We start from the raw sequence: 16,620 nt of genomic DNA, 5'->3' as shown, positions 1-16,620 counted from the left end.
ATAGGTGCAGAGACTAATGCTTTCTTAAGTATTTGAAATGCTTCTACACAATCATCATCAAAGACAAATGGTACATCTTTTTGTAATAAATTAGTTAGAGGCCGACAAATTTTCGAGAAGTCCTTAATGAACCTCCTATAAAATCCGGCGTGACCAAGGAAACTTCTTATACCTTTGATGTCCTTGGGACATGGCATCTTTTCAATAGCATCAACCTTGGCTTCATCAACTTCAATACCTCTTTCAGAAACTTTGTGCCCCAAGACAATACCTTCATTAACCATAAAGTGGCACTTTTCCCAATTCAAGACAAGATTAGTTTCTTCACATCTCTGCAAAACTCGATCAAGATTGCTCAAGCAATCGTCAAAAGAGGAACCATAGACGGAAAAGTCGTCCATGAAAACCTCACAGATCTTTTCACAAAAGTCAGAGAATACATCCATCATGCATCTTTGAAAGGTAGCAGGTGCATTACATAAACCAAAAGGCATACGTCTATAAGCAAAAGTACCAAAAGGGCATGTAAAAGTAGTCTTTGATTGATCTTTAGCCGACACAGGTATTTGAGAGAAACCAGAATAACCATCTAGAAAGCAATAATGTGTATGTTTGCATAATCTTTCTAGCATTTGATCAATAAAAGGTAAGGGGTAATGATCTTTCTTAGTAGCTTTATTTAATTTGCGGAAATCAATTACCATCCTATAACCTGTGATAATTCTTTGCGGGATCAATTCATCTTTATCATTAGGGACAACAGTAATACCTCCCTTCTTAGGGACACAATGGACAGGACTTACCCACTGACTATCAGCAACGGGATAAATTATACCTGCCTCCAGAAGCTTGAGTATTTCTTTTCTTACCACTTCTTTCATTTTAGGATTCAAACGTCGTTGAGGATCATGAACTGGTTTGGCATCCGCTTCCAAATTTATTATATGCTGACATACAGTGGGACTAATGCCCTTAAGATGATCAAGAGTATATCCAATAGCGGCACGGTGCTTCTTCAGAGTTTTCAATAATCTTTCTTCTTCCTGCTCTGAAAGGTTAGCACTAATAATAACAGGATATATTTTCATCAAGATAAGCATACTTAAGATTATCAGGCAACGGTTTAAGCTCAAACACAGGATCACCCTTGGGTGGAGGAGGATCCCCTAGGATTTCAACAGGAAAATTGTGTTTCAGAATAGGTTCTTGTTTAAAGAATACTTCATCTATTTCCCTTCTTTCATTCGTAAACATATCATTTTCATGGTCTAGCAAATAGTGTTCCAAAGGATCACTAGGAGGAACGGCAATAGAAGCAAGACCAATAATTTCATCCTTACTAGGCAATTCTTCCTCACGATGTTGTTTACTAAATTTAGAGAAATTAAACTCATGAACCATATCATCCAAGCCAATAGTAACAACATTCTTTTCGCAGTCTATCTTAGCATTAACAGTATTCAAGAAGGGTCTACCAAATATAATGGGCCAAAAGCTATCTTGTGGAGAACCAAGAACAAGAAAATCAGCGGGATCTTTGGTTTTCCCACACAAGACTTCAACATCTCTAACAATTCCCATTGCAGATATAGTATCTCTATTGGCAAGTTTAATTGTAACATCAATATCTTCTAACTCAGCAGGTGCGATATCATGCATAATTTCTTTATATATGTCAATGGGTATAACACTAGCACTAGCACCCATATCACATAAGCCATGATAACAATGATCTCCTATTTTAACAGAAATAACAGGCACGCCTACCACGGGTCTATGTTTATCTCTATCACAGGGTTTAGCAATTCTAGCAGTTTCACCAAAGAATTCAATGACATGCCCATCAATATTATCAGACAAGAGATCTTTAACAATAGAAATATTAGGTTGTACTTTGACTTGCTCAGGAGGTGTATAAGTTCTAGTATTGCTTTTACGAACAACAGTTGAAACTTTAGCATGATCCTTTACTCTAGCAGGGAAAGGTGGTTTCTCAACATAAGAGGTGGGAACAATAGGATCATTATAAGTGATGGTCTTTTCTTCAACTTTAATAGGTGCAACTACTTTTACTTCTATGGGAGGATGATATTTAAACCACTTCTCCTTGGGGAGATCAACATAAGTAGCAAAAGATTCACAGAAAGAAGCTACTATCTCAGAGTCAAGTCCATATTTAGTGCTAAACTTACGGAAAATATCGGTGTCCATAAAAGATTTAACACAATCAAACTTAGGTGTCATACCTGACTCCTTACCTTCGTCGAGGTCCCAATCTTCAGAGTTGCGTTTAATTCTATCCAATAAATTCCATCTGAATTCAATAGTCTTCATCATAAAAGAGCCAGCACAAGAAGTATCGAGCATGGTTTGATTATTATGAGAAAGTCGAGCATAAAAACTTTGCATAATTATTTCTCTTGGAAGCTCATGATTGGGGCATGAATATAACATTGATTTAAGCCTCCCCCAAGCTTGAGCGATGCTTTCTCCTTCCTGAGGCCAAAAATTATATATATAATTGCGATCACGATGAACAAGATGCATAGGGTAATACTTTTGATGAAATTCCAATATCACTCTTTTATAGTTCCATGATCTCGTATCATCACATAGCCTATACCATGTCAATGTGTCTCCCTCCAAAGATAAAGGGAAATCCTTCTTCTTAAGAACATCATCGGGTATACCTGCAAGCTTAAGTAATCCACAAATATCATCCACATAGCGTAGATGCTCGTCAGGATGCTTTGTTCCATCTCCTGTAAAAGTATTAGCCAGCAGTTTTTCCATAATACCCGAAGGAAATTCAAAAGGAGTTTCATTTTCAATAGGTTCAGCAGGCTGAGGAGCAACTCTTTGCTCTACTGGATGGGGTGAAGATACACCGAACAAGCCCCTCAGAGGTTCACTTTCCATAGTAACAAGTGACAGAAAATTTCAGCACACTATATAAATTTTTCCTTACCAAATTCCACTTACCAAAGGCGCTACACTCCCTGGCAACGGCGCCAGAAAAGAGTCTTGATGACCCACAAGTATAGGGGATCTATCGTAGTCCTTTCGATAAGTAAGAGTGTCGAACCCAACGAGGAGCAGAAGGAAATGATAAGCGGTTTTCAGCAAGGTATTCTCTGCAAGTACTGAAATAAGTGGTAACAAATAGTTTTGTGATAAGATAAATTATAACGAGCAACAAGTAACAAAAGTAAATGAGGTGCAGAAAGGTGGCCCAATCCTTTTTGTAGCAAAGGACAAGCCGGAACAAACTCTTATAATAGGAAAAGCGCTCCCAAGGACACATGGGAATATCGTCAAGCTAGTTTTCATCACGCTCATATGATTCGCGTTCGGTACTTTGATAATTTGATATGTGGGTGGACCAGTGCTTGGGTGCTGTTCTTACTTGAACAAACATCCCACTTATGATTAACCTCTATTGCAAGCATCTGCAACTACAACAAAAGTATTAAGGTAAACCTAACCATAGCATGAAACATATAGATCCAAATCAGCCCCTTACGAAGCAACGCATAAACTAGGGTTTAAGCTTCTGTCACTCTAGCAACCCATCATCTACTTATTACTCCCCAATGCCTTCCTCTAGGCCCAAATAATGGTGAAGTGTTATGTAGTCGACGTTCACATAACACCACTAGAGGTTAGACAACATACATCTCATCAAAATATCGAACGAATACCAAATTCACATGACTACTAATAGCAAGACTTCTCTCGTGTCCTCAGGAACAAACGTAACTACTCACAAAGCATATTCATGTTCATAATCAGAGGGGTAATAATATGCATAAAGGATCTGAACATATAATCTTCCACCAAATAAACCAAATAGCATCAACTACAAGGAGTAATCAACACTACTAGCAACCTACTAGCACCAATCCCGGACTTGGAGACAATAATTGGATACAAGAGATGAACTAGGGTTTGGAGATGAGATGGTGCTGATGAAGATGTTGATGGAGATTGCCCTCTCCTGATGAGAGGAGCGTTGGTGATGATGATGGCAATGATTTCCCCCTCCCGGAGGGAAGTGTCCCCGGCAGAACAGCTTTGCCGGAGCCCTAGATTGGTTCCGCCAAGGTTCCGCCTCGTGGTGGCGGAGTCTCGTCCCGAAAGGTTGCCTCTGGTTTTTTTCTCGTCGAAAGAGCTCATATAGGAGAATATGGGCATCGGAGAGCCACTAGGGGACCCACGAGGTAGGGGGCACGCCCAGGGGGAGGGGGCGTGCCCCCCACCCTCGTGAGCAGGGTGTGGGCCCCCTGGCCTTCATCTTTGGCGAAGATTTTTCTTTATTTATTTTAAGATATTCCGTGGAGTTTCAGGACTTTTGGAGTTGCATAGAATAGGTCTCCAATATTTGCTCCTTTTCCAGCCAGAATTCCAGCTGCCGGCATTCCCCCTCTTCATGGTAAACCTTGTAAAATAAGAGAGAATAGCGATAAGTATTATGACATAACGTGAAATAACAACCCATAATGCGATAAATATCGATATAAAAGCATGATGCAAAATGGACGTATCTCCTAGCTAGCTATGTATTGAGGGAGATCGATCGGCATCCATGGATATGTGTAGTAGAGGAATAAGGTTGGGAGAAAGACAAAGGTAGAGTGTCAGAGGGTTGGTGCTGGAGTGGCGTCTCACAAATGGTGGGAGAGGCCTGCTAGACAAATGGAGGGTACGAGTGCAATATCAATAGGAGAGGGCAGGGGATGTCTGTTTGTCTATGCACGTGCGTGTGGGAGACGGGTCGGTAGGTATGCAAGGATGATGAGGGGAGAAGATATGGTTGTGGTAAGCATACACGGCACCGCCGACCCTGCCGAGTTCCTGCAGCTCTACGAGCTGAGCATCAAGGCGGCCAGCGGCGATGAGAAGATCATGGTGAACTGGTCCCCATGGCCCTCAAGGATGGTACACGCTCCTGGCTCCTGAATCTTCCCGTTGGATCCATCTCCTCCTGGGATGAGATGCGCGACCGCCTCATCGCCAACTTCCAGGGCACTCACGACCGCCCGCCGGTCGTGGGTGATCGGCGATGCATCAAGCAGCAGGCAGGAGAGACCCTGCAGAAGTACATCCAACGCTTCAACAATGTTCTCCTCAAGATCCCCAAGGTGTCGGACGAGGCCATCATCTCAACATTCACTGAAGGCGTCTGCGGCGTCAAGACGAAGGAGGAGCTTGCCATTCATGAAGACCTCTACACAGCCCTGTAGATGTTCAACATGGCGAACAAGTGCGTGAGGGCCGAGGAGGAACGCCTCTCCCTCCTCGAGCTCCCCGATGCTGACCCATAAGACAAGAAGGCCAAGGTCAAGGACGTGAAGCACTAGGGGTCGGTCGTGCTTGTGGCCGAGCAAGAGATGAAGCGCGGATGCAATCACCCTAAGTCATCCAAGAGCCACCGACCGTTCTGCGTCTTCCACAACGTCCACAGCTACAACACCAACGACTGCCAAGAGCTCAGGGCCCTTCGCAATGGATGCCTTGGTCGATGTCCCTAGCGCAATGATCGAGGCTACGGTCGTGGAGGCGGCCGAGGTGGAGGACGCTGGGATGGCCGCGACCATCGCCAGGAGTGGCGCGACCAGCTTCGGGAGGACCGCTAGCAGGGTCAGACTCGCGAGGGTACATGGAGGGACCAGCCTCGCTAGGATCGACCTCAAGGCAATGCTGGTCTTCCTCCGCCGCCTCCACCGCCAAGAAGGAACAAAGATCATCACCCGGAGGAGGGGGTTGGGGGCTTCCAGGAGCCTCGAGCCATTTCTTGCATCTTGGGCGACTCTCAGGCCCCAGCCTCTCACCGCGTCTTTAAGCTGTTCGCACGTGAGGTGAACGCAGCGCTCCCCAAGCCCGAGGCAACACACCCGCTCAGGTGGTCCAAATACGCCATCACCTTCAACTCCTCCGATCCGCTCAAATGCGCGGCCACAGCCGGCGCACTCCCAATGCTCTGCTCGCCCATCATCAGCAACGTGGTCGTCACCAAGATCCTCATTGATGGCGGGGCAGGCTTAGTGTTCTCTCTGTCCAAACATTCAACAGGCTGCAAGTGCCATATCACCAGCTTCAGCCTACCAAGCCCTTCTTAGGAGTGACCGACGGCTCCATGCATCCGATAGGGCAGGTCCGCCTCCCTGTCACCTTCTGCAAGCGCGACAACTACCAGACCGAGCTCATCGACTTCGACATCGCCGACATCCGCCTGCCATACAACGCCATCCTCGGGTACCCAGCATTGGCCAAGTTCATGTCGGCAACGCACCATGGCTACAATGTCTTCAAGATGCCAAGAAGCGGAAGCATCATCATGGTCACCTGCAAGGAAAAGGACACGGTGTGCTCTCTCGAGCGCGCCTACCAAGCGGCAGCAGTTGACAACCCTGACGACGAGGGCGATGTCCTTCTTCCCGAGGTCACCCCAAAGACGAAGAAGCTGCAGCTGGGCCAGGAATCTTATGAGGAGTCATCACCCGACAGTGCTGCATTGAGCCTCACGTCCCTGGATGGGGCGCCTTCACCTATCACATAGGAAGGCATGCCCGATGCCCCTCTTAGGCTGGGCTCGGGGGCTCTCCTCTGGAGGGCCTCAGACCTAGACAACGTCATGGGGGATATTCTCAAGCACCATGTGGAGGCATGCTTCAACGCATGCTTCCCTGGAGAAGGCACAAGGCGTGGGGCCCCAGGCGCTCAGGAGTTCATCAGCTAGGTAGTCAAGGAGATTCAGGAGGCAAGGGTTCTGCAGGGCGATCGCCGCCCACCGTAGGGTGCGGCTCCTTGCCCTAGAGAGGGTAAGGAGTTCTGCGTCTGCATTCACATCGCAGGGCTCAACTGGGCCGCATCTCGGTAGATCTTCTGGCCGTCCTGTGTCGGCCGATGCGAGGGTCCCCCTCATAGCTACGTCTGCATGCCCTTCGGCCTGCCGAGCGCAGCTGTTGCATTCCAGCACCGCATGCGGGATGTCCTAGCGGCTCTAGAGGCTAGGCACTAGGCGATCCTAGCGGATATGGAGATGCATCTTCAGGAGCCCACTAGGCCCCCGGAGCCTCCCGAGGCTCAGCGCCAGGGCGGCTCATGAGGAACGACGCGAGCAGTGTGCATCTTTTGCTACCCCGACATCTCTTCAGCAATGGTGCCAGGTGACATCTTCTAGTTCGTTCAGTTTGGGGGCACCCCTCGGGCTGCACTATCCCCAAGTCATGTGGGTCCGTCCCTACGACATGTATCCTTCTTGCATTCATCGGAATTTCCTAACCATCTTTCATGAGCTGTTTTATTAACATCACCTGATTGCTTCGAGGCATATCCGCCTTGTGCTCCCCTTACTTTGCCAACTCGCCCTGTGCTTGTCCTGCAACGGAAACTACTCATGCTGTCACGGTGCTTGTGCTTGGGTCCGTCCTAGAAACGCTGATAAACCCGAGAACCGAGCTCTGGCTCGCGGCCCGCCTCACGCACGCCACCTCACCAGGTCCTCGTTGCCTTCGTCCTCCCGCGAAAGGTTCAAGGATAGGCAGTCAGCACCATAGGAAGTTGCAATCTCTTCTGCCAGCTAACATGCAGGTTCACCTGAGGCCTAGCTACGAGCGGGCCCTGGCGGTCACCACCTTGCCCCGCGAGTCGCTTGCACGTTAAAGGGGGGCTCCTGAGCATCGCACCTCGGGAGCTCCTACTGGCTCTACAGCACTCACCCCCTGGCCTTGACCACGGCATCGCGACCTGGCATATCATTGGCGGCTGAGCCTGCTCGAGGGCCGGGACCCAAGACGTAGGGCACCAAGGCAAGCGAGGAAAGGGGATGATCGTTGTGTGCCCAACCTAGTGATGCTACCACATAGGCACGAATCGGCACCTTCTCGAGGAGTCACAACGAGTCTGCCAAAAGATAAGTCGCTCACACATTGGCATGAGTCCTGCAACCCGCTCACTCAAATCTCGCAGTCCCACTCCGGCAGTTTCGCTCCCCTTTCCGTTTCTTGGGAAGCTGCTTGCATGCCAAGGGGGACCTCGTGAGCATCGCAAATCATGAGCTCTCACTGGACCTTGGGCCGCTCACCTCCTCGCCTTGACGACGGCATCGCGACTTGGCATACTAGCGACGGCTGAAGCCTGCCTAGGGACTGGGTCCTGCTGGCGTAGAGCGCTACGCTACCTAAGGGGAGGAAAGGGGGAACCGTGCCAGATTGGGATATGCGATCTCAACATAAAAACTAGAAGAACAACACTGGAATTAAAGCATTTTGATCCTTACACACCCCTGTGGGGCTATTCCTAATTCCGCGCAGGGAAACAAAAGAAGAAAAGCTTCAACCAGGCCAGCACGCTTCACCGATGACACTGAGCAGCAGCTGCTGCCGCGCTCCGGCCGCGGCGGGAGCTTGGCGTCACATAGCTATCATCGCTAGACTTCGGAGATTCACTGGGCTCAGGAGAGTCGCTGGATTCCCAAGAGTCATCGCTGCTGCTGGAGGAGGCGCCGACGAGGACGGAGGCAGGTCCGGCGCCCATGGTTGCGTCCTGCGGGCCGCTTCCTCCAGGGCAGCACTCGAGCCGCTGGCCCTTCTCGTCGAAGACCTTGAAGGACAAGGTGGAGGCACCATCGTAATCAAAGTGGATTGCTACGGGCCCCTCTGCGCGGTAGGCTCGAGCAACCTTGCCCCATCAGCGGGTCATGAAGACATCGCCGGGGGCACTACCTCGACCTCAGCCCCGGTGGCCGGGCTGCAGCACCCGGCGTGTTGCAGCCACAACTCAAATGGCCCTCTCGGCGGCAGCTCATCGGTGAAGAACCTCGGGAGGCCGATCCACGAGGTGGGAGGCATCGCCGCCCACACCACGAACTCGCAGAAGCTACCCTCGGCGTAGGTCCGTGGCTCAGTAGGCAGGACGGCAGCGGCTCGTCCTTCGCCACCAGGGATTGCTCGACGGTGCACGTCACCATCATGTGTGCGGGCGTACAGAGGAAGGGGGAAGCCGGGCGGAGGTCTTGATAGCGTCGCAGGAACGGCGGAGCTGCTTCTTCGGTGGGAGCGGATCGGGCCCCTCCTAAGGGGCCTTCCCCTTTTTCTCCATGGAAAACCTCCTTATCGGCGCCATGGAGACAGTAGCAAGTTGGAGAAGGAAAAGGAACGAGCAACAAGAATATGAAGGCAGAGACGAGCGAGGGGGGCTCTACCCATCCCCTCATTTATAGCCAGAGGGAGGCCAACCGCCGGCCTCCACGACCTCGTGTAATGATGATCTTCTGCATGTAACCTCGACTCGTCAAGTCGAACAGTTGTCGAGGCAGCGTGGTGAAGTGGAGACGCCCACGTCCCATCAATCGCCATGCGTTGTTCAAGGCCGCAGGCGGTTAGGGCCAATAGCGCTCCGCACTTGCCCTTTGGCTTCGCCTAGAAACCAAGTCCAAGCACGCCTTTGGCCCGGGGGCTACTGTCGGCGTTCTGGATACAGGGGTATCCAAACTTGCCTATTTGGGGCCCACTGCATGGCTCCATCAACGGCCTGGTACGGCCCAGCTTCAGCATCAACAACTCTAGACCCTCGCGAGGGGCCAAGCCTCTCGAGGCGGACGACGCCAAGACCTTTGAGGGGATCGGCCTCCTCGGGCTGGCTCCCGAGGAGCGAGGACTTCTGTGCAACGTGCACCTCACGAGGCTCAGCTGACGTGAGCCATGACGACCAAGGCCAGGTGGGCATCAGCGAATGCAGAGTACCAGTTTCCTCTTTGGTGCAAAGGTGGCAGGCAGCAGGCACAGAGTCCGAGGAATCAGCCAAAGGTTTCCATTCTGGTGGAACGAGACCAAGACCACCAGGACGGTAGGACGGAGGTCATCGCCGAGCCCACCGCAGTGTCACGACCAGAGGCTTTTTGTAGGCGAAGACCACTTTAGTCAGGATAAGGCGTACCTCTTGTGCCCCTTCAAATATGGCTGTTGTGGGATCAATTTCCGCCAACATTTGGGAAGAGGACCAAGGCCTCTATAAATAGGACTTAGCCACCACCATAGAGAGGGATCAGATCCATTCTCATCCGACCACCTCACCAGCTCTCTTGAGCTCAAGGACACCTCACCTCCAGAGGCTTGTTCACCCACAGTATTGGTTCATCCTCAGCCCCTCGAGGCAATCCACCAAAAAGCTAGAGTGGGTGTTGGATTAAGGGATCCGCAAACCCTTGAGAGGTTCGAACTCTGGGGTGCATGCGGAGATCTCAACCTACCTATCCTGCCAACTCGCGATCCTCCTAAGCCTAGCGCGTCAAGCTCAAAGAGACAAAGAGACACAACAGTTTATGCTGGTTTGGGCCACCTTGCGGTGTAATACCCTGCTCTAGCATTTTTGGTGGATTGCCTCGGAGGGCTGAGGATGAACTAGTACATTGGATGAACTGGCCTCAGGAGGTGAGGTGTTCTTGAGCTGGTGTGGTGTGAGCTAGTTCGACTTGTCCCCACTCTATGGTGGTGGCTAGTCCTATTTATAGTGGCATTGCTCCTCTTCCCAAATGTTGGCGGGAAGGGATCCCACAACGGCCAGATTTGAAAGGGTCAAGTAGTACAGCTTATCCTGACAAAAGTAGTCTTATCCTCCAAAAAGCCTCTGGTCATGACGCTGCGGTGAGCTCGTCGATGACCTCCGTCCAGGCGGTCTTGGTCTCGTTGCACCAGAATGGAAACCTTTGGCTGATTCCTCAGGACTCCACGCCTATGGCTTGCCTCCTTTGCACCGAAGAGGAAACCCGCGCTTTGCGCCCGCCTGGCCTTGGTCGTCATGGCTCATGTCAGCTGAGCCTCGTGATGTGAACCTTGCATGGAACTCCGCCCCTCGGGAGCCATCCTGAGGAAGCCGATCCCCTCGAGGGTCTTGGTGTCATCCACCACGCGCGGCTTGGCCCCTTGCAAGGGTCTTGCGCTGTTGATGCTGAAGCCGGGCTGTACCAGGTCGTTGATGGAACCACGCGGTGGGCTGCTATAACGCCCTGTATCCGATGCGCCAGGTGTCTGTCAGTTATTCGCCGTCGTTGCCATGTCTTTTGCTTGCGTGTTGCATTTTATCATGTCATCATGTGCATTCCATTTTGCATATGTGTTCGTCTCATGCATCCGAACATTTTCCCCGTTGTCCGTTTTGCAATCCGGCACTCCTATGCCCTCCGGCGTTCCCCTTTCGTCTCTCATTGTGAGCGGGTGTTAAACGTTCTCGGAATGGACCGAGTCTTGCCAAGCGGCCTTGGTATAGCACTGGTAGACCGCCTGTCAAGTTTCATGCCATTTGGAGGTCGTTTGATACTCCAACGGTTAACCGCGTAGCCCGAAGCCCCTTTTGTCTTGCAGCTCAACGCCCCTTCAAAGTGGCCCAAAACCCACCAACCTCCCCTCCATGCTCTCGGTCGTTCGATCACGATCGCGTGGCCGAAAACCGCTCCTCATTTGGACACTCCTAGCTCCCTCTACCTATAAATATGTGGCCTCCCCCGAAATTCCCGCAGTCCAAACCCTAGCCCCGCTCCTCCCCGCGCCGCCGGACGCGTCCGCATCGCGCCAGACATGTCCATCCCTGCAGCCACATCGCTCTGGCCAACCACACCACGCCACGTCACCCCGCCGCCGCCACCAGCCACTTGTCATGACCGGTTTTCCAATAAAAATATTTATTGATAAACCAGTCTTTTGAGTCCAGTATGAGAGAAATCCTCCTCACTGGTAGACAATTTCTTGATACAATAAGCCAGTAGCATAAAATATATTACAGGGTTGAACTGCGGTCGCTCAACCAAATTATTACAAGCACGCCAATAATCATACATAATGGCGGACAGGACACAGTGGTGTGGAGACATACTACTGACTCATGGATAGGTTGGTGGTGGAAAAACACAGCAGGAAGGGAAATACAAGACTCTAAGAATATCATTTCATCGAACGTCGAGGTGAGGCTCGATAAATTTATTTGGTAGCGGAAGCGGATATAAAACAGTGACCAAATCCAGGGTCGCACAAGACTGACTGGGACTCCTCTAAGTGTCGGACTCGCTATCGAACTCTTCATCCATGAGATCGCCTTCGTCAGCATCTGGCCAAATCAACAAGCCAGTGAGTACTTTGAAAGTACTCACAAGACAGTTCGGACGTAAGATATAACAAATGCGTGCATGGATGCAACATGATTAATTCCTTAATGCACAATAAATAAAAATTGGCATAACGGGGTAAGTAAAAAGGGAAACGGCGGTAGTCCGCCTGAAATCCCACAGAGCATAAATAAAGACCGATCGGGTGTCTGAAGCGACGCCTCGAAAGGTGAACAAATAAAAATAAGGAAATGATGCCACAGTCGGGCATCTTAGCGACACCACATAAAGGGCTTTAAAAGAAATACCACAGTCGGGCGTCTGAGCGACGCCACATAAAGGGCTTTAAAAGAAATACCACAGTCGGGTGTCTAAGCGACGCCACATAAAGGGCTTTAAAAGAAATGCCACGGTCGGACGTCTGAGCGACATCGCAGAAAGGGCTTTAAAAGAAATGCCACAGTCGGAAGTCTGAGCGACATCGCAGAAAGGGCTTTAAATTCACCAGTAAATAATACTCATAATAAACATTCAATCCATGAGAATAAACGGGTTAGTCCATCCACAGGGATGATCATTCAACCGGACTTAGCACTCATGCGATTCACTGGAGTCTCTGTCATCAAAGCTGACAATTGATTAGGATAAGATGGAACGAAACTTGACATGGAATAGATGATTTGGAGGAATATATGACTCTGCAGAGTTTGTACAAAATTTTTCCCACAGCCAACGGATTTCCGTAGTCACGAAGGACTAGTTCCGTTTACGGTATTTCGGAAGAAAACACAGCTAACCGGTACACACCCATCCTACCTCTCGATGCTAGGAATCACCCTAGTCATCGTCCAAGAAAAACTTTTGAGACGGGGAGATCACAATCTCGAATAGCATGGGATCAAATTTATATACGCGCGCTCTAAGGGGTCCCAACCGGAAACACCCATGCCCCCTGACCGGATGACTGGCTTTAATCCAGGGCCATGGAACCATCATCAAAGCCTCTCCTCTTTGGTGCGTACCATGAAAGCAATTTGCAACTTACTAAACCATATTCCTTGCGGAAAACATGTGGTAGTACAAGGAAGGAAATGATAGGTACTGGACCGATATGGTTTAACACTGAAGTCACTTAGTCTGGCGTAAGACTGGCATGCTACAACACTGCCATCGTACCCATCCTCATGCCAACACATGGCCATTCATATTCACATTCATCCACGTATGGATCATCGAACTCACTTACCTCATTATCACATAAAATAACGTTCATCGGTATGCTCACCAACATGCCATGAAACTAACTAAATGCAAAACATGCCAAGACACTCATCATATCAAAAGTTCAAACATGCTTGCCTGGTTCAGAGTAGTCGGAGCCTAGCTCGGTGTAGTTCGCGGCTCCGTCACCTCCTTCGGTATCTACGGTTTAAAGAAAATATATGCGCTAACGTAAATACCAAGGAGTGCACAGAAGGTAAACCAAATATTTTTCAAATAAATCTGATAAAAAACTAGACAAAATTTTAAAGAGAACAGAAAAAGAATCAATCAAAAATACTTTTCTGATTAAAAGTTATAAGGGTTTTTGTCCAGGGACTTATCTGTAATGAAACAGAAGATTTCCAGGGGCTAGTTTATAAAAACAGAAAACGCTTCGGTAGCGACTACGCCAGCCCAAAGAGAAAACGCATTCTGCCCGAAGGCGCTTCCAGAAAACGATTCGAAAGAGAGAGCAGAGAGGCTGACGGTGGGGTCCCACCCGTCAGGTTCAAATGTTCAAACGGGGCGGCAGAGTTCGCCGGCGCCCGAGAGCCACGGTGGTCGCCGGCGGCGATCCACGGCGAGGCAGAGAGATCGGAGAGTACCTCCGTGCTCAGGGCACCCTTCCGCGTCAGTTGATGGTGGTGGAGTCGGTCGGCGAGCACCACGTCGACGGCGAGCTCTGCTCCGGCGGACGGCGGCTCGGGTGGTCGAGGGGCTCGTCGGAGAGGGCTGCAAAGGTTAAATTGAAGAGGGGGTTATGCTCCTGGCAGCTAGAGAGGGTAACGAATGGGGTTTGAGCGCCGGAGATGGCCTCACCAGAACGAATCGGGCTGGAGGCCGAGGCGGGGCGAGGCGGCCGGAGCTGGGGGAGGAGACCTCCTCGAGGTCCCCCTAGTGGCCTGGCGGGGTGTTGCTGAGTAGTGGAGGTGCTGCGTGCACGAGAGTGAGCTCGGGACCCCTTTATATAGGCGGTCCGAGGCGGTTGCCGTGAACGAGGATCACCGGCGAGTGATTACGGTGGCGCAGTGCTCGGTCGGGGTGGTTAGGGGGTCGAGCGTCATCACGGAGGTTCAATGGGTCCGTTTTGGTGTTAAACTGGCCGGGGTTTGGGTGTTAAGGGCGAGCTCGACGGAACGGGGATGGCGCGGGCCCGTCGGCGGCGGAGAGCGCGTTCCGTGCTTGCCGGCCACGGTGGCTGTGCTACGGGCGTGCGGTGGCGTGCATGAGGCCACGCGGAGAGCCAGGGAGTGATGGGCGGCGCGGAACGGCGTTCTGCCGTGGTGTGCCTCCTGTCGGCCGCCACGGGAGGTCCCGACGCTGCAGAAGACGCCGGCGAGGGCGGGCCAGCGCACTACCGACGCCAGGAAGGCTCCACGCACGCGTGTGAAGCTTCGGACAAGAGGAAGAGGCGGCGAGGAACGTGCCAAGGGCACTGTGGCCGCGTGACTGAAACTGACGGACGGAAGATGACACTGAAACTGAATTTTCTGAACTTTGAACAGTAACAGTGCCCACAAGGTGTTCGACCGAATGAAATTGGCCTCTGGTGATTTTTCCTTGAGCTAATTTTTTGTGGAGTGGCTTCTCCTTGCTCAAGTAGGCTGCATGATTTTTGGTGGAATTTTTGGAGCAGTGTGGATATGAATTTCACCAAATTTGGCAAATCTGGTCCAAACTTGCAGAGACTGTATTTTGAAAAATTTGAAAAAAGGAGGAGTGGATCAAGATGGTTCTGGGTTGTGGGTTCAAAGGACAATCCAGGAGAATTGGTTTGAGGTCAAAACTCAAATGAAAAAGTGTACTTGCTTTGAAAATCCCTCAGGCTCCAAATAATTTTCAGAATTGATTTGAGGGGGAAAAATAATTAGAATAAAATCCAAAACCAGTTTGGATTAGTTGGGACAGAAAACTTAGGTTGATCACAAGGGGAAGGGGAGGTTTTGGAGGGGTTTTATCTCATGGGCAAAAATACAAAGCCAAGGGTGGCTTCAAAGATAAGAAAATCCCAAATTTTCATAGAGCTTCACTTAAAAATAAAACAAATTAAAACTCCCAAAAAAAATTTTAGAGGGAACTAACAGAGAAGAAGTTTGCAAAAGATCAACCACCAAAGTTTGAAAGAAATAAAATCCTTGCCAAGGCAAAAGGAGGTTTTTAAGAGGAAGGTTTTTCTGAAAAAGAAAAAATTTAAAAAAGTCTCTCCTCAAAACAACAAAGTTTTTGATAAAAACCAAATAAAAATTTTGGAGTGTCACAACATGTCAGGACCCCGACTCGATGTCACATCGATCTAGCCGGTAACACCTCATATCATTTTGCGGCCTCACGCACGGTATCCCCACGGGTGTCGCCTTACCTTTGCCCGGGACCGTTTGCGCCTTTTGGCTCACGTATATGATAGTGTCGCTAGCATCCATATGATAAGGAGCCCGGGCTGACATGACTAGTCGTAAACCCAAAGTGGCACAGACTTACAGGGACAGGCATCCATGACCCAGCTTCGAACGTGTCGGTCATCAGCAAGTGGGTCCGGGCTGTAGCACTGGGCTAGCAGGACTCCGGTAAACCGGGCTGTAGCGGGCTAACAGGACTCCGGTACTCAATGCGTGACATTTCCCCGAAGGGACAGACACGGGAACGAAGAAGGACACATGCCGGCCAGCCTAAGTGTTCCAGAGCAGTAGCAAGCTACCATGGCTCAGCGGTAACACTAGCAGACATTTCCCGGTAAGAGAGGCTACTAAAGATAAACAACTAGGTAGTCAGATCCCACACGTACCAAGCATTTCAATCATACACACAATATGCTCGATATGTGCAAATACAACGAAGCATCACAACATGACTCTACGACACAAGTACTTTATTTAAGGCTCAGGGAGCCATACATAACATACACAAAGGTATGGGTCTCACGACCCAGCATTCAAGTCATACAGTCATACAAACCAGCAGCGGAAGTAACTTGTCTGAGTACAGACAACTAGTAAAATAAAAGAGGCTTGGAAAGCCTAGCTATACTACATGGTCCTTCACAAGCTCAGGATCACCACCTGGGCCTTTAGCCTACTCGTTGATGTCAACGTCTATGTAGAACCCATCAGAAGGGGTTGCAGCGTCTTCTGTAAAATGTAAATTATAGCAACATGAGTACAAAGGTACTCAGCAAGACTTACATCAGATCCTACATACATGCATATTATCAAGAAGGGTTGGTGGAGTTATTGCAGCAAGCCAGCTTTGACTCTTGGCTA

This window comes from Triticum aestivum, chromosome 4B (genome assembly GCF_018294505.1).
Source record: "Triticum aestivum cultivar Chinese Spring chromosome 4B, IWGSC CS RefSeq v2.1, whole genome shotgun sequence".
Lineage (NCBI taxonomy): Eukaryota > Viridiplantae > Streptophyta > Magnoliopsida > Poales > Poaceae > Triticum > Triticum aestivum.
Note: the sequence above shows the minus strand (reverse complement) of the source record.